The sequence below is a fragment of the Lycorma delicatula genome, chromosome 6 (assembly GCF_047948215.1).
Source record: "Lycorma delicatula isolate Av1 chromosome 6, ASM4794821v1, whole genome shotgun sequence".
Taxonomy (NCBI): Eukaryota; Metazoa; Arthropoda; class Insecta; order Hemiptera; family Fulgoridae; genus Lycorma; species Lycorma delicatula.
Genome location: NC_134460.1, coordinates 49459968 through 49479976, shown reverse-complemented (window position 1 = coordinate 49479976; position 20009 = coordinate 49459968). Strand labels below are relative to the sequence as shown.

Genomic DNA, 20009 nt, shown 5'->3' with positions numbered 1-20009 from the left:
AGACTGCTAGATGAAGTCTGCGATATGAGTTCTGCGAATCAGTCCGCGAGACGTCAGTTAGGGAGAGTATTCTGCAAGGAACTCAGTGAAGGAGCAAATTTCAAAGAACTTGAGAAAAATTTCACTAAGAACTTTTTACTTTTCTTATCTATTTTACTATTGTTGTTTTACAAGACTAGTCGTTAAAGGTGTTAAGAATAGCGGTCATGCTATGTCTTTTGTCAATGGGACTGAATTCTGGTTTTCATTATTTATCTACCTGTGATTAAATCCTGACGATTACTTTAAATTCTGTTTTGTATATAATCTCTGTTTATTATTATTATTATTATTGACATTTATGATTATTTGTTTGTTATTGACATTTAATATTATTATTGTTTACTATTGTCATTATTTTATTATTCTGATTATTATTGTGGTTGTGATTACTATACTTTTTTTTATATATTTGTTTTATGATTGTTTACTATTATTATTATCATTATTATTGATTTGTCTTGTTTTACTTATGTTTTTAAATCAATACTCTGTAATTATATAAACAATTTCAATTATCAATCTCTCAATATCCTGATCGAGCCGCGAACACGCGACAATATAATGAAATTACATTTGAAGTGAATGGTATTTTCATACTCATCATATCTCAAAACCTAGAGTTAATTCATTTTCACGCCTCGATCCTACCGTGTGACCGAAAATAATACCGTATTTTTCTTCGAAAATTCGGTAAAAAAATATTAAATTTCTCTACAAACAGTCCAAGTTGTTTTCGTTAATCACTATCGTAATTTTTTTTTTTTTTTTAGTCCTCCCAAAGCCATTTACGTCGCACCGAGATTCGGAAATAATAAGTTGATCAAATATTTGCGATACAAGAACGGCTTTTTGTCGGAGGTGAACAATTCTTTATTACTGTAATAAGAAAGCTTACAGAACGATCGAACAGTAGCGTTCTTGTCATTGTCAATGAATAAACAATAATATATTCATTTGTAATTTTAATTATTGTAATTTATTATTAGTAACTATTAACTCTTGCTAATATCTCAACATAAAATTTCTTGTAGTGTTTTAACTGTAGACTAAATTAACTGTTATCTGTAATTTAATCAGCCCATGTCAAAAGGCATGATTTGCCTAGTACGTAACAATTAATTTATAATTATCTCAGTATAGTGCACGATAATTATATTGTATTATAACTTCTGCGGTAAATTTAAAAATGAAAGAGAAAAAATTATTAATTTAGCTCATATAAATATTTTCCCTTATAATTGAGGTAATTATATTAAAGTAAGTGTAGTTACAATAAATAGGATATATATATATAAAGAATCATATAATTTTACCTAGATTAAAGCTGAAGATACAAAGTTAGTTTGTAATGATATTCTACGATCTTAGAAGTTTATAATTACTCTGTCAGATACAAACACAAACATTATTAGGATTTATTAAATTATACTGAATACACAACTGTGATAGACTGTTTGTATTGTCTTATATGAAGTTTTTAATTATCTATTATATTAATAAAAATTCAATGCACATATTTCATACGATATTAATTTAATCATTCAAGGTAATTAATTACTTTGATGAAGAAAATAAACATCAAAAGCTATGAAATAATTAATTATATAATTTTCTATTAAACACTAATAATATTATGTTACTAGCAATAGTTTTTGTTTTATCGAATATCATTAAATAAAGAAAAAAAATTAAATTAGTACCTCCATACCCAAAGACGATAATACGTTACAATATCATTCTACAGCGAATATTTCAAATCATACATTAAATAAAATATATGTACATATATATATATATATATATATATATATATATATATATATATATATATATATATATATATATAATAGTTTCAAAGTTTATTTACAATCAGTTACATCTATATAAACCTTGAATAAATGTGATCACATTCGCAATCACATGATAAGGAGTTTCAGCACAACTCATCAAAAATTACTTACTAGTATTACAAAGAACCTTTGTGGCAAGCAGCATATACACACTAAGTAATTATGAATAACATTTAATATCTTAATAGTAGAACAAGAGAAATAAAAATAAAAGAAGTCATAAATAATAAGAAAAATGATAAAACAATGAGACGAAAAAAAGAAAAAACGATGCAATAAATAGAAAATAAAAATCGAATTGATAATGCATAGATGAACTTATGCGTAAGACACTATAGAGTCACTAAGGTTCAGAAGTTCAGAACGTGTAGCGTTTTAATCATCTAACGTCATCCCGTTGTCTAGGAGGTTAAAAGTTAAGTGAATCACGTGATTATTAAGTCGCAGTTCGTACTTTGTACTGAAACGTTGTATTTCTATCCGGATGCATCGTAAATCTAAGTATTCGTCTATTTAGATTTTTTTGTAAACTAAGGTGCCCCCGTTATACACCTCGATGGTTTAGTTTGAAACTGTTGTGAGATTTTGACACTGGATTTACTCGCAGTTCCCAAAAGTTAGGATCAGTTTTAGAATTGTTGATTATATCAGCTGCTTATTAAATAACAATAATTGAGAACGTCTGCAAGAACATTTCTCTCAACTTTGCCTTCTGTTCCTCTTATATGAACTTTTTACGTTGATCGACGGTCGAGGTATAAACCTAGGTACCTCACACTTTCAGCGAAATTACAACACCATCAAGGTGGACCCGTGGAAAGTCATCTCTTCTTCTGATGAATATTATGATTTGATTTTGCTGAATTGACAACACATATTTAATAAAATATATATACAACACATATTTTGTGTTGAATATTTAAATTCAACACAAATTGCAGGATATTTGGTGCTGCAGTTGGGCTGGAATTAGTAGCTAAAACAGAGGTGTGTCATCCATAAAGGAAGCAACAGTACTGTAAACGACCCTTCCGTTTCTTTTACAGTATCTTTTTCGTTCATATATTTGCCTGCTGCTGATGCAAAAATTCCCAATTACAAAGGAAACCAGAAAAAGAAATAAAAACGAAGAATTGAATTGACCACTACCTGGCGTTAAAACTTCCAAAAGGGGTTTCCGTTCCTTTTATTGTACCGTTTTTCGTTTGTTCTGCCGTTTTGTTGCATTTTCAAAGTTATCCTAAATGATCTTAATGCACGTGAACGGGAGATTTCTCAGACGTTTACCTGTATACCTCGGGAAGGATTTAAGATAAAGAACTAAAAATCAGATATGTTATAATAATCAGTCTATTATCTTTGCGTCAAAAAACGAAATCAAAAACGGGATCAGATCGTTGTCCAAGAGGAAAAATTTACAAATTCACCCCCAAGGGGACCAGGGCATCGATCTGTAGCCGAAAACCTTCCCTGAAATAACACAAATATATTCTGAAAATTTGAAACCAATCAGATGGTTGAGTCTCCCGTGATGCTGTTACATACTGACAGAACCGCTACAAACAATCGAGTTTATATATTAGAAAAAAGACAACACGTCGAACAGTTCGTCTAATTATTATCAGACAAACATTTTTTTTAATTTAACTTTTCAAATGACTGTTTTCTGATTAATAATTGAGGAAACTAACTTTTATTACACCAGTAAAAATATATTATACAACAAACTTATTTATACATATGAGAATAATTTTAGATGAACTTTTATTTGTTTGATTAAAAAAAAAATTAGAAAATGTTAAATTGAATGATACGTTAATAGAAAGTATTAATGTAGGATACATTAACAAAGTTAATGTGTTATGAATAGTAACATTTGATTCATAAATTTTTTTTTAATTAAACGTTACTTTTGACAAAGTCCACTATTAATATTTTATTTTAATGATTCATATAAATAAAACGGATGTACCATATGTCAACATTAAAAAGATTATTATTTTTTTTTTAATTCAGTTTCATTTATTGAAACTATAACGGCTCTGTAATATATTACATGCTAGTATAAAGTATTATTGCCTGCTTAGGAAATTTTTCTCCTTTTTTAATAACGAGATTTATAAAATTATCTCATTATTATTTATAAAATCATCTTTTCAACTAGATATAGTGACATAATTATAATTTTTACGAGGGCTGGACAAGAAGTTACGTTTTAAAATTCACGTAATCAACAAGAATTATGTTAAAAGTTATTTGTAACGAGAGCTTTTTTGTTTACATTTTACTATCCGGAATAGGAAAAGTCTTAGAGTGGGAACACAGGATGACTCTGTCGCTACGTAGTGATGAATATTTGTTTTATTTATAGTGTTGTTTCCATATATTGGTATTGATGAAATTGTTTTTATTTTTTCTACCTGTGATTGTTTCTGATAATGTATTGAGATTGACAATACTTAGACCACTTTTACTAGTGCTTTTTCTAATAAAAGTTTTTACTGTGTACTGGAATTATGATAGTGTAATGAAAAAACTTTCTTAATTGTTAATTTTTATTTTTATTTCATTATTTTGTAAAAACGAATATTACAATAACTGGAATAGTTTATAAAAGTTGTTGAAAATTACCTCCTTAAACATCAGTACAATACTTTACGCATTTCAATTTGTTTTCAAACATTTTAACTAACTGATGTACTGGGATGTCTCATGCCGTTATTGAGGTTTTTAGCTCGTCAATCGTACGTGGTCTGTTGCGATATACTGCTTGTTTCGCTTCCCTCCATACAAAGTAATCTGGTAAAGTTGGATCGAGCGATCGTAAAGGCCACAAAACCCTCGAAATTATTCGTTCACCAAAGATATTTCGTAAAAAAAGTCATTGATCAATGATTTTTAATTACACCATCACCAGAAGACTCATACTATGAATTACTAATAACAAAAAAATTCTAAGAGTGGCAGAAAATTACCATGAACTTAAGATTCATTGATCATTTTAAACAATTTCCTTAAAAATAGCATTATGAATAAAATAAAATTTGTCTCGGGGTTGCTTTACATTTGTGTGCGTTTTGACGCCACCTTATCTGGAAAAAACTATCATTGATTTCCATTTTTGTTAACTGACTAATGAAGTTAAAACAGTACAGTAACGATAACTATTAACTGCATTTTCAAAAAAGGTTGTACTCACAATGCGCGCTCCATTCACACCGACCAAGACAGACTCCAATTTTTGCTTCGCGTAAAGATTGTTCATGTAATTCATGAGGGTTAGTTGTCGACCACAGTTGCGTACTTTGTGAAAAATATACCCTCCCAGATGAAACCACGCTTCATCTGTTAAAAATGTAATATGGAGGATATGTACCGAATTTTTGTCAATAAAACTTTTAAACCATTCTTTAGTCTTTTGGCATGATCTGTAGGTTTCCGTTCCTGAGCACACATTACTTTGCAGGGGAGAAGTTTCAGTCTTTTTCTTACAGCTTTGTGTGCGATAGCAAGTCCGATATCTTGCTGCTGTGCTAACTTACGCATTGACTTTGACCGTCTTTCGGCCATAGCATCCAAAATATCAAGCAGCTTCTGTTCGTTTAGTTTAGGTGGTCTTCCGCTTCGATCAGCTTTTTCAGCAGATCCTGATGCCCGAAATATTTCAATAAGAGTTCGACCTGCATTGCACTGACTTACAGGAGTACTTGAAAACTTTTCAGAAAACGGGTCCTTCACTAAATCAGTATACTTTCCATGTTCACAAAAGACATGTTTAACGAAAAAAATGCGTTCCTCTACCGAAAGAACCATTACGTTTCTCGCAACTATTGATTCCAGTAAACGAAACAATACGAAATAAAACGAAGCACGTTCAATCACAACTCAACAACTGACGACTGATTTATTACTGAACAAAGCTCAACGAACCCACAGGGTAACCAACCTAACGCCATATAAACGGAATAAACCACATAATTCTAAAGCATACGACACAGCGACCTTTCGAACGCTCTATATATGAGCGCGTTAAAGAGGAGGGGTTTTGTTGGAGACCTCTCTTCACCTGATTATCCTTAATCAAATTTACTTATGGTCCCCCTATGAGGTATCATTGTAAATACTAAAAGATACTTGAAAAAATTTATTTTTTTAAAATATAACTCTTCAAAGAAAATAATAATTTTTCGATATACAAATTATTTTTTTAATTCTGCGAATATGCTAATTAAAAAAAAAAAAATTATTTTATTTCTTTAAATGATGTTAACCTTAATTGATTTAAAATAATTTTATTTATTTCTCTGTTATAATTTTTCGCCAATTTTCATTAAATATTAGTAATTAGATTTTTATTTATTTAAAAATAAAGTATTTATATAAAACCGTAGAACTTTTACTAGGCAAAACCTATAAATATGTATTTTATAAAAAAAGGATATACAAAAGGAAAAATGTAGCTGTAGTCATATGTTGTGTTTGTTGAATTTACTATAAATGGAAAGGGATTGTCCATTTTTTTTTATATTATACAATATTGATCCAAATACATAGTAGTTGGAATGGACGGAAATGTATTTTTCATTGCAAAGAATCATTTTTCTAAAGTTGAAGTACTGTTTGAAAGAACGATTTTCATTTTTTTTCTTTCTTCTATACAATTTGTCATTTTATATAACAGAATTTTAAAATGTTAAACTCATTCAGTCACCATTATAAATAATTATTTTTTTTTTAATAAAGATATAATTTATATCCCATATATTTATATACATGTATATAATACTTAATTTCCGGGATACAAATAAATATTTGAATTGGCAAGTAACTGTTATATCATCTGAATATAATTTAAATTTAAAATCAAGAAGCCGAGTATAGACGTTCTTAATAAAAAAAAAGATTATTCATATGGAATGAACAATGAAGAAAGCCTTGACCAGATCAACTTGTTCTTTTGTTTCCCATTTTTCAAACTACTAACATTCGTAATGCGTCTCTAACGTAGTTTTTTAATCTTTGTCGCTTGTTTTAATATCTTAGAATCTTCACATTACATCTCATGTTATTTTTTATATATATACTCGTACGTATATAATATATTCCGGTCTGGATTATTCTGCCTTCATCATTCTTTTATTTCCTCTTCAGTGAAAATTACTGTTAAATTATTTTGACGTAAATACATACGTGCGTGTCCAATTAATGGTAATCTTTGTAATTTAATATACAGTAACCAAAATATAAATAATACAGGATAGTTAACGAAAGAAAGTGAGTTTGAGTAAGTAAAAAAATATTTTTTTCTAAAAACCATTTAAAAAATCTATATTACAACAAAATCTATTCTTCTCTATATTATGTTTTTAGTTGATAATTTATTTAAAACGATTTTTTTTTATACACAACAATATCGGAAAATAAAATCTTTACACCGTTTATTTTGTTTTTTTTGTTTTTTTAATTAAAATTCCAATCTTCATAAATTTTATTTTTATTTTTTTATTTTTTTTTTAATGTTTATTGGAAATATAGAACGTACGAGTATATTAAAGTATAATTTCGCATACTTCATTCATTACCTTTCATGTACTTTTTTCCTTCGTTCTGTCGATGATGAAATTTAAATAAAAAATTGTTTACATTCTGTTGATCGAAACTACGCTTTCAAAGTAATCAAAAGTCTAGGGGTATTCAAAAATCTATTCATCTGTAAAATAAGAATTTTTATTAATTCTTTTTATTTTCTTATACGAAGTAAAGAAAGTATTGTGATCGTGAAAAATTTCGGTTATCCGATTTCAACGGAAATATCCATTTTGACCATCCCTGAATCCGTTTTGGCTAGTTTCGGCGTGACGTCTGTACGTACGTATGCTTCTCGCATAATTCAAAAACGATTAGCCGTAGGGTGTTGAAATTTAGGACTGTTGTGACATCTAGTTGTACATCTCCTCTTTTTATTGTAATTGACTGAACCTAAAGTATCCAAAAAAGCCCACTACCCAAAACAATTTGGATTTTGGAATTTTTCTTAACTGCAGTAATAAGCTATAATGAGAGCTTTTCAACGATATATCATAAGTTGTACTTATTTTCATTGATTCTAGAGTTGTACCCAAATAAACGTTTAATTAATGAAATATTTGGGTCTTACAAAGGGGAAGACACATCGGTTCGAATCAGACTTTTTTTTTTTTTTTTTTTAATTTAAATATATTGATTTATTATTAATTGTTAACCTTTGATTGTAAAAAAAAATACGATAAATAATAATTGAATAATTGAAATAAAAAAATATCAGATGTTATTAATGAAATCAAGTTTTATGTACTTCTCATTTAAAAAAAATATGTTTATGTAATTACATTAGACGTTGAAGGAAATCATGTGGTTCCACATCAGTTTTTTTTTTATTTATGTTTTTCATGTGTGTTTAAAATGTAAAACATATATTAAAATACATATTTTTATACTTCGTTCATTTCCTTTTATGTACGGGTACTTTATTCCATTCTTCTGGCGATGATGCAATTTAAATAAAAAATTGTTTACATCCTGTTGATCGAAACAACGCATTTAAAGTAATCAGAAGTCTACAGGTATTAAAAAATGTATTCTTCTGTAAAATAGGAATTTTTATTTATTTATTTTTTATTATTTTTTTTTGGGGGGGGGGGGGATCCACCTGTCACTATAGAACCAAATTAAATAATTAATTTCTGGTTTAAAATTAATTCTTGAAACTCTTCATTTTCAAATTGCAGTGGCAATTTTTTGTAATTTTGCCCTCAATTTTTTTTTTTTTAACGGTATGTACTTGTAATATTGTGCAATATTATAATTCATTAATAGTGCAAATTATTTTACATTTTAGAAAAAATTATTTTTAAAGAAACAAGAGTATAATTAAAAATTCATATAATACTTTTTTAAATATAACATTTATTATAAACCATAATTACAGTTAGGTTTTAAAGACAATACAATACTTATTTTATTAAACGATAATTATGCTTCAGGATGAAACTCACTAATATGTTGAAGTATCAAATTGAACAAATCTTCCTCAGCTTTATGTCACGTGACGTCATAGAAATTCTTTTAAATAAGAATCCAACAAACTGTATTAGCCATCACTAAAGATTAGATCATTGTTAAAACTTGTATTAATTATACGAGCTTACCGAGCGAAGCGAGCGTTGGTCAAAAAGATTTCTTACATACCTTAGAATGTTTCAATATGAGCTTCAGTGGTCGCTTTGCAAACATCCAGCCGATAACCAACTTCTGCGCAGGTCCGCTGGATCATCGCAGGCGTAACTGTGGTAATAGCAGTGGTGACCCGTTGTCTTAAATGATGTACATCCCTGATTTTTTCACTGTAGACAATATTTTTAATGCATCCCCGTTGAAAAAAATCTATGGGTGTCAAATCTGAGCTTCTTGGAGGCTAAACCACAGGATCGGCCCTAACAATCCAACGGTTAGAGAATCTTTTATTAAGAACGCGTCGAACGCCTAGGCTATAGTGTGGAGGTGCACCTTCTTATACAGCAACGTTACTTTCTTGTTCAATTTGGTCAACTTGTGGAAAAACGTGGAGGTGTATCATGTATAAACATTTCCTGCGATAGTAGGCTCATGAAAAATGAATGGGCCAATCACAAAATCCGACATCAAATCGCACCACACGTTCATTTACTGGAGAATCTCTGATATACCCAGTAATTTCATTGGGTTGTTGAGATCCCCATATCCTACAATTATGGCAATACATTTATGACAACGGATCACCGCTGCTATTGGCACAGTTACACCTGCGATGATACAGCGGAACTGGGCGGAACTCGATTATTAGATGGATGTTACAGAGCGACAAACGGAGCTCATATTTAAACATTCTAAAGAATGTAAACAAACTTTCTGAGTTGTGAATTTAAAAAAAAATATTCGTTTGATTATCTCTAGTAGTTTTTAAAATACGATTTTTATAAATGGCTGCAATCTTTTTCGATAATTCTCTCTCTCTCTCTATCTATCTATCTATCATTGTGTGTGTGTGTGTGTGTGCGCGCGCGCGCACGCGCATGTGTGTGTGCTGAGACAGAGCGTTCAAAAAGGTTTTCAAAACTTTAAAAGCATATAAATATTATTTAGAGAACATACAGATTCGTCTGAAGTCTCATTTCATAGAAAAAACATATCAAGTTTGTCATCCAACATTCACTTTGGTTAAATTTGGCTTCCATTTGTAATGCGACATACATCCCACCTGAAGTCGATTTCATTCCAGACTGTAGCCAGAAAGTTGGGCGTTACATCTGCAGCTGTGGCGTTAATTTGTGGTCTTAGCAGGACAAGATCGGCAGGCAAAGGTGGTAAATCCAATCTTTAATTAAACACCACAAAAAAAACCTAGCGAAGTCAAAACTGGGGAGCGAGATGGCCTTGCGATTGGACCTTCATGAACAATCTACCGATGGGAATCGAGTATCAAGAAAATCTCGACTTGTAGGCGATAGTGAAGTTATGCGCCTCATCTTGGTGATAGTAATGGCATTCATCTTGGTCATCATCGACTAAGTGAGGAAGTAGAAAATTTTGAAGTATGTTCAGATAAACGGCACCATTTACGGTTGACTCCTGGAAGAAGAACGGGCCGTACAGTCTTTGTTTGCTGAGGGCGCAAAGACATTAATCTTAGGACTATCTAGATTGTACCGCAGTTTCATGAGGATTTTCGCTACCCTATATTCGCAGATACGGGTGTTCTCCTTGCACTGTTGTGAAAGTTGACTCATCACTAAAATTTCCGTTACCCAAAAAAAGGTATCGTTGTCTACAGTTCTATCCATCACTTCTACATAAAACTGAAGCCGAGCAATCATAATCTGTAGCCGAGCCATCATCTGTAATGTGCTGAACCACAGTTTATTTTTACGGCTTCAAGTGCAATCGTTTACGTAATATGCGCCAAACGGTCGTTTGTGGAATACCAGTTTCATGTGATGCAAGTCTAATTGATTTCTTCGGACTACGTGCAAAGTTTTCTCTTTGAGTTTTTTCCACAGCAGCTTCAGGGACACGTGGGTGTCCTGGTGATTTTGTATATCTAACTGAACAACCTGTCTCAACAAAGGTTTAGTGCCAAAAATAGATTGTATATCTACTATGATACTTCTTACCGTACTCTCTACGAAAATTACTTTGAACTGCAGTTGCTGACTGCAAATCGTGAAACCAAAACACGTAACGAGCACGTTCTGCACCAGTAAATGTATCCATTTTTGTATCCAAGTTTCTCAATAAATTTTTATATGCTTTTAAAGTTGTCAAGCCTTTTTGAATCACCCGTTATTGTGTATGTACTCGTCTTTTAGGTGTGCGCGTGCGCGCGTGTTTTTTTTGTTGATAAATACCAACATTAAGCTATGGTAAAAAAATTATTGAAAAAACCCAAAAAACAAACCTTTAATGAAATTTAATTAAATAAATATTAATGCTAAAACAAAGCTTGTAGATTAAATCTTTAAAATATATTAGAATAAAAAAAAGTAATAAAAAGATAAAATACCAGTTACAGAAGATTATTTCTATTTCTGTTTAATAAATGGATAATCTTTTCAGTATTTTCTATGTATTTTTTTGTTTCAGTAAACATACATTGAAATATTCTTTCGGATCTGTTACTAAAATATATATATATATATATATATGTGTGTGTTTGTGTGTGTGTGTGTGTGTGTGTGTGTGTGTGTGTGTGCATGTGTCCGTATTTGTATATTTTATTTATTAAAATAAAAAATTTATCTTTTTGTATTTATATTTATTTTAATAATTCCACGTGTTTAATGTTTGCTTAAAAAGCGAAATGAATGTACATCTAGTTATAATAGATTTTTTTTTATTTTTTATATTAAATAGTTGTTGAATATGTTCATTTTTATATTATTTAAATTATTTATACGTTTAAAATATAATTCTGGAAGAAAATAAAACCTAAAAAATTAAATGAATTTTCTATTAGGATGAATATTACTTAACCGTTAAGGTTTAAAATTAATTAATTTAGTTCGATATCGCCTAAGCAACCAATTAATATCTTCAGACTGATAGCGTTAAAATCTAATACGTAGACGGAAGATTACTGAGATATACAGAGTGTTAACAAAATATAACAACACTTAAATACAACTTTTCAAAATTTAAACAGAAAACAAAATTTAACAAATGCTTCTAACAAGAAACAATCTATTTTTCGGTAAAGATCAATTCACCCCAAGCATCTTGTTGACCAAGAGGTACAACTCAAAAATTTTAATAGAAGGTGTAGGATTGTGACCATTATTTTAAAGGGTATTGAAAATCAAAGTTTTTTTACCTAAAAAACTTCTGACTACTACAACTCAAACCGACTAAAATAGCCGCTATTTAATATTATACACCATTAATTTAAAAAAAAATAGCTTATAATACACCCCAAGTTCCCGATCGATCTCATATTACAAACAAAAAAAAAACACAAAAAATAGATCTTTCTAAAAAGTATACTTATTAATTTTTTCAATTATTTTTCAATTATTATTAAGCAGTTATTTAAATGGTATTTTAGATAACTAGAAACTAGTTGTAAAAAAACATTAAATCCCAGCTATTTTGATTAGGATTGCTATTGCTTGATTATTTCTACATTAATTTAAAAAAATAATATATCACACGCTTACGTTTTCCTTTTAAAGTTTGCCCTTCCTATTTGAAGCTCTCTGTTGGATTGAGTATGGCAGTCTCATTGCAAAAAATATATGGTTTTGAAGTAGGAACATTTACTAAGTTTATTTTTTTTATTTTAAAGATCGAACAAATATTTAAGGTTTCCTACACTTTATGAACGCCGTGTGCATGTTTGTACACATATTTAAAAATTGTTTAAATATAATTATTTCCCGTCTAGCGCTGTAGCAGAGCTACAGAAGGGAAATTACTGTAATCGGTTTAATTTGGGCATATGTAGTTTTCACCGGATCATTACGATTTGATACCTAAGGAACCCAAAAACCAAAACACCCGGATGGAAATTTTCCGAATGTTCGTACGTACGTATTAGTTCGGTGTCTCAGTCTAAATCAACTTACATCTCGAGAACTACTCTGCCAATTTTGGCCTAACTTAGTCAGATTACTTTTATATATTGGGCATCGATGTCATTAAATTTTCAACTTAAAGGTCAAGGGGGTGAGGCTGTAGAGCAAGCGCACCTTCAGTATCTCGAGATTTTGCCCAATTAAGGTCTTATTTCTCTTAGGTACATTTCTTGACAATTAAAAAATAGTAATAATTGAAAATCCCACTTCAACCTCAAAAAATTCTCTAACTAAACTAGTGGCTAAGTAGGTATAGTACGTCATTAGTACCCCCGCTTGCCAAAAGGAGCGCTAGTATAGCAGCGACGTACAGCGCTGTAGTCGTCTGCTACTACTCTTTTTCTGTTTAGTCTCCAGAACTACCGTAAGGTAATACTTCTGAGGAGATATGTATGAATGTGTGTATGAAGTGTAGTCTTGTACAGTATCAGGTTAACCGTTCCTGAAATGTTTGGTTAATTGAAACCCAGCCAAGAAAGAATACACCGGTATCCACGATCTAGTATTCAAATCTGTATAAAAGTAAGTGCTGTAGTCGACTGTTATGTTGTAACGTCACAGGTGGGCGGAAGAATTAAATAAATGAATAATATTTAAAGTGTAAAAATGTATTTAAAGTGGTCGCTAGTACCGCCACACCCGTGCGAATGAAATACGGTATGTGCGCGCGCATTAGTTAGAATCATTTAATTGAATAATCAAAAAATATTATTTTTAAATAAAATCATAAATATTTTTAATTAAGTTGTGCGTGTAAGCCGTGCATAAAAAAAAGCCGCCTGACGAGAAAGTCCTACATGTTGTCAGCTTTTATATATATATATATAAATATGACGGCCTTCGTGGTGCGAGTGGTGGTGTCTAGGCCTTTCATCCGGAGGTACCGGGTCCAATTCCTGGTTAGGCGCTAGAAAAAAAATATTCCAGTTTCTTTTTTCTTGATATTATCGCCACATTAGATTGAAGCTTATATGTACTTGAAGCGTATACATATAGATATATATATATGGAATAAAGATGGAATACAAATACAAGACATAAATGAAATATATATGAACAAATTTAGTCATTTTGGATGAAATAATTTTGAAAAATTATAGGTTTCATTTATTTCTTGTATTTGTATTCCTTCTTTATTAAAATATTATCCCATTTTACGTTTTATGAAGTTTCACATGATTTTAATTATGAAATCAAAGTACACATTACGAGAATATTTTAGTTATTAATATTTTTTACAAATGTTTATAGGCTCATTAAAAATGTTAATTAATGTTTAAAGTAGTAATCTTTTATTCACCCTTTACACTTTCATTAATACCTCGTTTCATTTTCAGTACAATCTGTATTATAATATCTATAAATTTCGGATATTTAACTGTAGGTTATTATATCTGTAATAAATACGATTATTAAAACGTATTTACGGTATCAGCCTGTTAAAGTTTTATATTTGCAATAATTCAGTGTAAAAGGTGATTATATAATCTTTCCCGTTAATTTAGTACTTATTGATCTACAAATCAGATTGATTTTTCCCGTTTGGGAGCCGAGCGAATCTCAGTAAAAAACAAGAGTGAAAAAAAACATAATAAACAACAAACGGGTGTTATTCACAGAAATGTATAATCTTCTTATGAAATGTTGTTGCGATTTTCCGTTAATCAAAAAAACATACACTTAACATGATATCCAATAATACCGCTTTATTATGTACTTTTCGTTATATAAAAGCTATTCTCATTATTAAATTTTCATTAATTGACACGTTTTACATAGTTTTAATATTTTTCATCGAGCAAAATGAATCCATCATTTTTATTCTTCTCCGACAATCAATTTACGTTGGCGTTATACATAATAAAATTATGTTTCGTCCAATTTAGTCAGATGACACTGGTTACAATCACATGTTTTATAATATCTATAAAGAAAAATTTGATGTGGACATCACATGACTTCCTTGTATGCCTGTTAAATTACATACATTTTTTCCTATATTTATATGTTTTATTACATATATATTTTTTTATAGAATTATTATTTGCAGTAATTTTTTTTACAGTCAGAGGTTAATAATCAATAATAAATCAAATATTTAAATAAAAAAAATAAAAATAAAAAAAGACATTTAATAAAAAAAAGTCTGATTCGAACCGATGTGCCTTCCCCTTGTAAGATCCAAATATTTCATTAATTAAATTTTATTTATCTATAACTCTATAACCAATGAAAATATGTATCACTAATCATATATATTTTAATAGCTTTCATTGAGAGAGTAATACTGCTGAGAGAAAGTCCAAAATCCAAACGTTTTTGGATTTTGGGCTGTTTTGAACACTTTTAGTTCAGTCAATTTCAAACAGTAGGGGAGGTGAACAACTAGGTATTACAACAGTCTTAAATCCAAAATTTCAACATCCTACACCTAATCGTTTTTTGAGTTATGCGAGATACATACGTACAAACCTCACGCCGAAACTAGTAATAATGGATTCAGGGATGGTCAAAATTGATATTTCCGTTGAAATCTGAAAACCGAAATTTTTCGCGATCACAATACTTTTTTAACTTCATACAAGGAAGTAGAAACATATGATCCAGTTACTTTAAGATTATAATTGTCGATTTTCCCGGCAAAACACATTCTTCATATATTAGCATTATTTATTAATTCTTATTATTTACTAATAATAACTAACATACACGTATTATTTAGATTTAACTGGTAATTACCTTTTTGTATACCAGCCGATCGTAATTCAGCTGAAATTTTACTGTGTTTATGTTTCATCATAATACACAAGAAATATAATGATCTTTATTATTATTTTTGTTGATAATTCATTAATTATAATTTATTTATATTTAATTATTTTAGTATTAATTATATTTAATTTCATATTAATCTTCATTTTTATGTTTAATTTAAATAAATAAAAAGTTTTAATTTACGTGCTCTTATATTTATATATATAATTATATATATATATAATCATCATTTCGTGATGAACAAGAAGATAGGGAGGAGAGTGGAGTATTTCAAGACGCATAGCGATAGAGTCATTGTAATAAGGATAAAATCAAAACCTAAACCGACAACGATTGTTAACGTCTATATGCCTACAAGCGCCCATGATGATGATGAGGTAGAATGTGTATATGAAGAGATTGATGAAGCAATTAAACACGTAAAAGAAGATGAAAATTTAATAATAGTTGGAGATTGGAATGCAAGCATTGCAAAAGGCAAGGAAGGAAATATAGTGGGTGAATACGGGCTGGGCAAAAGGAATGAAAGAGGGGACCGACTTATAGAGTTTTGCACGAAGTATAATTTAGTAATTGCCAACACCCAATTTAAAAATCATAATAGAAGAATATACACTTGGAAAAAGCCAGGCGATACTGCAAGGTATCTGATAGATTATATCATGATTAAGCAAAGATTTAGAAATCAACTCGTTGACTGCAAAACTTACCCTGGAGCAGACATTGATAGCGACCATAATTTGGTGATAATGAAATGTAGATTGCGGTTTAAAAACCTGCAGAAAAGGTGTCAGATGTATCGGTGGAATTTAGAGAAGCTTGAGGAAGAGGAGGTAAAGAAGATTTTTGAGGTGGACATCGAGAGAGGTATGAGTAAAAAAGATAAGGTAGAAAATGTAGAAGAAGAATGGGAGAATGTTAAAAAGGAAATTCTTAAATCAGCAGAAGCAAACTTAGGCGGAATAAAGAGAACTGGTAGAAAACCTTGGGTTTCAGACGATATATTGCAGCTGATGGATGAACGTAGAAAATATAAGAATGCTAGTGATGAAGAAAGTAAAAGGAACTATCGGCAATTAAGAAATGCTATAAACAGGAAGTGCAAACTGGTGAAAGAAGAGTGGATTAAAGAAAAGTGTTCAGAAGTGGAAAGGGAAATGAATATTGGTAAAATAGACGGAGCATACAGGAAAGTTAAGGAAAATTTTGGGGTACATAAATTAAAATGTAATAATGTGTTAAACAAAGATGGTACACCAATATATAATACGAAAGGTAAAGTCGATAGATGGGTGGAATATATTGAAGAGTTATACGGAGGAAATGAATTAGAAAATGGTTTTATAGACGAAGAAGAGGAAGTTGAGGAGGATGAAATGGGAGAAACAATACTGAGATCTGAATTTAAGAGAGCATTAAAAGATTTAAATGGCAGAAAGACTCCTGGAATAGACGGAATACCTGTAGAATTACTGCGCAGTGCAGGTGAGGAAGCGATTGATAGATTATGTAAACTGGTGTGTAATATTTATGAAAAAGGGGAATTTCCGTCAGACTTCAAAAAAAGTGTTATAGTAATGATACCAAAGAAAGCAGGGGCAGATAAATGTGAAGAATACAGAACAATTAGTTTAACTAGTCATGCATCAAAAATCTTAACTAGAATTCTATACAGAAGAATTGAGAGGAGAGTGGAAGAAGTGTTAGGAGAAGACCAATTTGGTTTCAGGAAAAGTTTAGGAACAAGGGAAGCAATTTTAGGCCTCAGATTAATAGTAGAAGGAAGATTAAAGAAAAACAAACCAACATACTTGGCGTTTATAGACCTAGAAAAGGCATTCGATAACGTAGACTGGAATAAAATGTTCAGCATTTTAAAAAAATTAGGGTTCAAATACAGAGATAGAAGAACAATTGCTAACATGTACAGAAACCAAACAGCAACAGTAACAATTGAAGAACATAAGAAAGAAGCCGTAATAAGAAAGGGAGTCCGACAAGGATGTTCCCTATCTCCGTTACTTTTTAATCTTTACATGGAACTAGCAGTTAATGATGTTAAAGAACAATTTAGATTCGGAGTAACAGTACAAGGTGAAAAGATAAAGATGCTACGATTTGCTGATGATATAGTAATTCTAGCCGATAATAAAAAGGATTTAGAAGAAACAATGAACGGCATAGATGAAGTCCTACGCAAGAACTATCGCATGAAAATAAACAAGAACAAAACAAAATTAATGAAATGTAGTAGAAATAACAAAGATGAAACACTGAATGTGAAAATAGGAGGAGAAAAGATTATGGAGGTAGAAGAATTTTGTTATTTGGGAAGTAGAATTACTAAAGATGGACGAAGCAGGAGCGATATAAAATGCCGAATAGCACAAGCTAAACGAGCCTTCAGTAAGAAATATAAGTTGTTTACATCAAAAATTAATTTAAATGTCAGGAAAAGATTTTTAAAGTATACGTTTGGAGTGTCGCTTTATATGGAAGTGAAACTTGGACAATCGAAGTATCTGAGAAGAAAAGGTTAGAAGCTTTTGAAATGTGGTGCTATAGGAAAATGTTAAAAATCAGATGGGTGGATAAAGTGACAAATGAGGAGGTATTGCGGCAAATAGATGAAGAAAGAAGCATTTGGAAAAATATAGTTAAAAGAAGAGACAGACTTATAGGCCACATACTAAGGCATCCTGGAATAGTCGCTTTAATTTTGGAAGGACAGGTTGAAGGAAAAAATTGTGTAGGCAGGCCACGTTTGGAATATGTAAAACAAATTGTTAGGGATGTAGGATGTAGAGGGTATACTGAAATGAAACGACTAGCACTAGATAGGGAATCTTGGAGAGCTGCATCAAACCACTCATATGACTGAAGACAAAAAAAATATATATATATAATTTATTAAAAGGTTTTTCATAATAATTTTCAATACATCTTATTATTTTCTGATATCTAACAGCTGGCACCATCTGACGCAATTACACGAAAAACTGATATTTTCAATTTTTCTTCCTTCCACAAAGTAAAGGAAGTATTGTGATCGCGAAAAATTTCGGTTTTCAGTTTTCAACAAAAATATCCATTTCTACCATTCCTGAATCCATTTTGACTATTTTTGGGGTGACGTCTGTACGTACGTATCTCGCATAACTCAACATACATCGTTGAAAAGCTCTCAATAAGGCCTTATTACTGCAGTTAAGGAAATTACCAAAATCAATTTTTTTTTAGACTTTCGGCTTTTTTGGGCACTTTTGGTCCAGTCGATTGCAATCAAAAGAGAAGGTACACAACTAGATGTTGCAGTAGTCCTAAATCCAAAATTTCAACATCCTACGGCTAATCGTTTTTGAGTTATGCGAGATGCAATAAGTGGTACTTATTTTCATTGGTTCCACAGCTATAGCAAATAAAATTTGAATTAATGAAATATTTAGATCTTACAACGGGAAATCACATCCGTTCGAATCCGACTTCATCTCCTTTTTTTTAACTGTTTTTTTTTTAAATTAAATATATTAATTTATTATTAATTATTAACCTCTGATTGTAAAAAAAAATTACGATAATAATTCAACAGTAACAATAAAAAAAAAATTTTAATATTTGAAGTTAATAATGAAATAAAATTTTATGAAATTTTCATTTAAAAAAAAAACCAATGTGTGTATGTAATTTAATAGCCGTACAAGGAAATCATGTTCACATCAGATTTTTTTATTCATTTTTTGTCATCAAATACATCATGAAGGTGTTGAAAAATGACCAAAATAACTGATAACTGAACCATCAAAAATACATGTTCATTGTAAATGTAATACTGAATCTTCTTATGACAAAAACATAATGAAATAAAAAAAATACGGTGAATAATACATACCCCAGAAAAACCCTTAAAGTGTAAAAGTATCTCTCAAAAAAAGATTTTTGTCCCGAATCCGAAAAAAACTGATATTTTTAGAACTAAAAATGTTCAATCGCCACAGGCGTCTGTTTCAAAATACTAACAAACACGAAAAAAAACAAGCATGCTACTCAGTCCTTAAGAGCAACATCTTTTTAAAGTAACAGTATTTTCTTATTTACAATTTTGCAATTGAAACAGCCCCGTGGCGAGTGAACTTATGTAATTCAAAAAGTATCAATTTTTTTTTCGGATTCGAAACAAAAAATTATTTTTTAAGGGATA

General features: G+C 30.3%; 1 protein-coding gene and 1 long non-coding RNA gene across 3 annotated transcripts in view; one reads left to right on the top strand and one right to left on the bottom strand.

Moving 5' to 3' along the window:
• LOC142326629 (uncharacterized) overlaps positions 1-1774 on the bottom strand; it is a 137496-nt gene extending 135722 nt beyond the window's left edge. Inside the window, exon 1 of the long non-coding RNA XR_012756819.1 lies at positions 1743-1774. This is a non-coding gene — a long non-coding RNA (uncharacterized LOC142326629). The remainder of the gene's footprint in view (positions 1-1742) is intronic.
• The window catches only part of Mp (collagen XV/XVIII-type protein multiplexin), a 1718393-nt gene that overhangs the window by 1466256 nt on the left and 232128 nt on the right, over positions 1-20009 (top strand). The gene's annotated exons all lie outside the window — the stretch shown is intronic.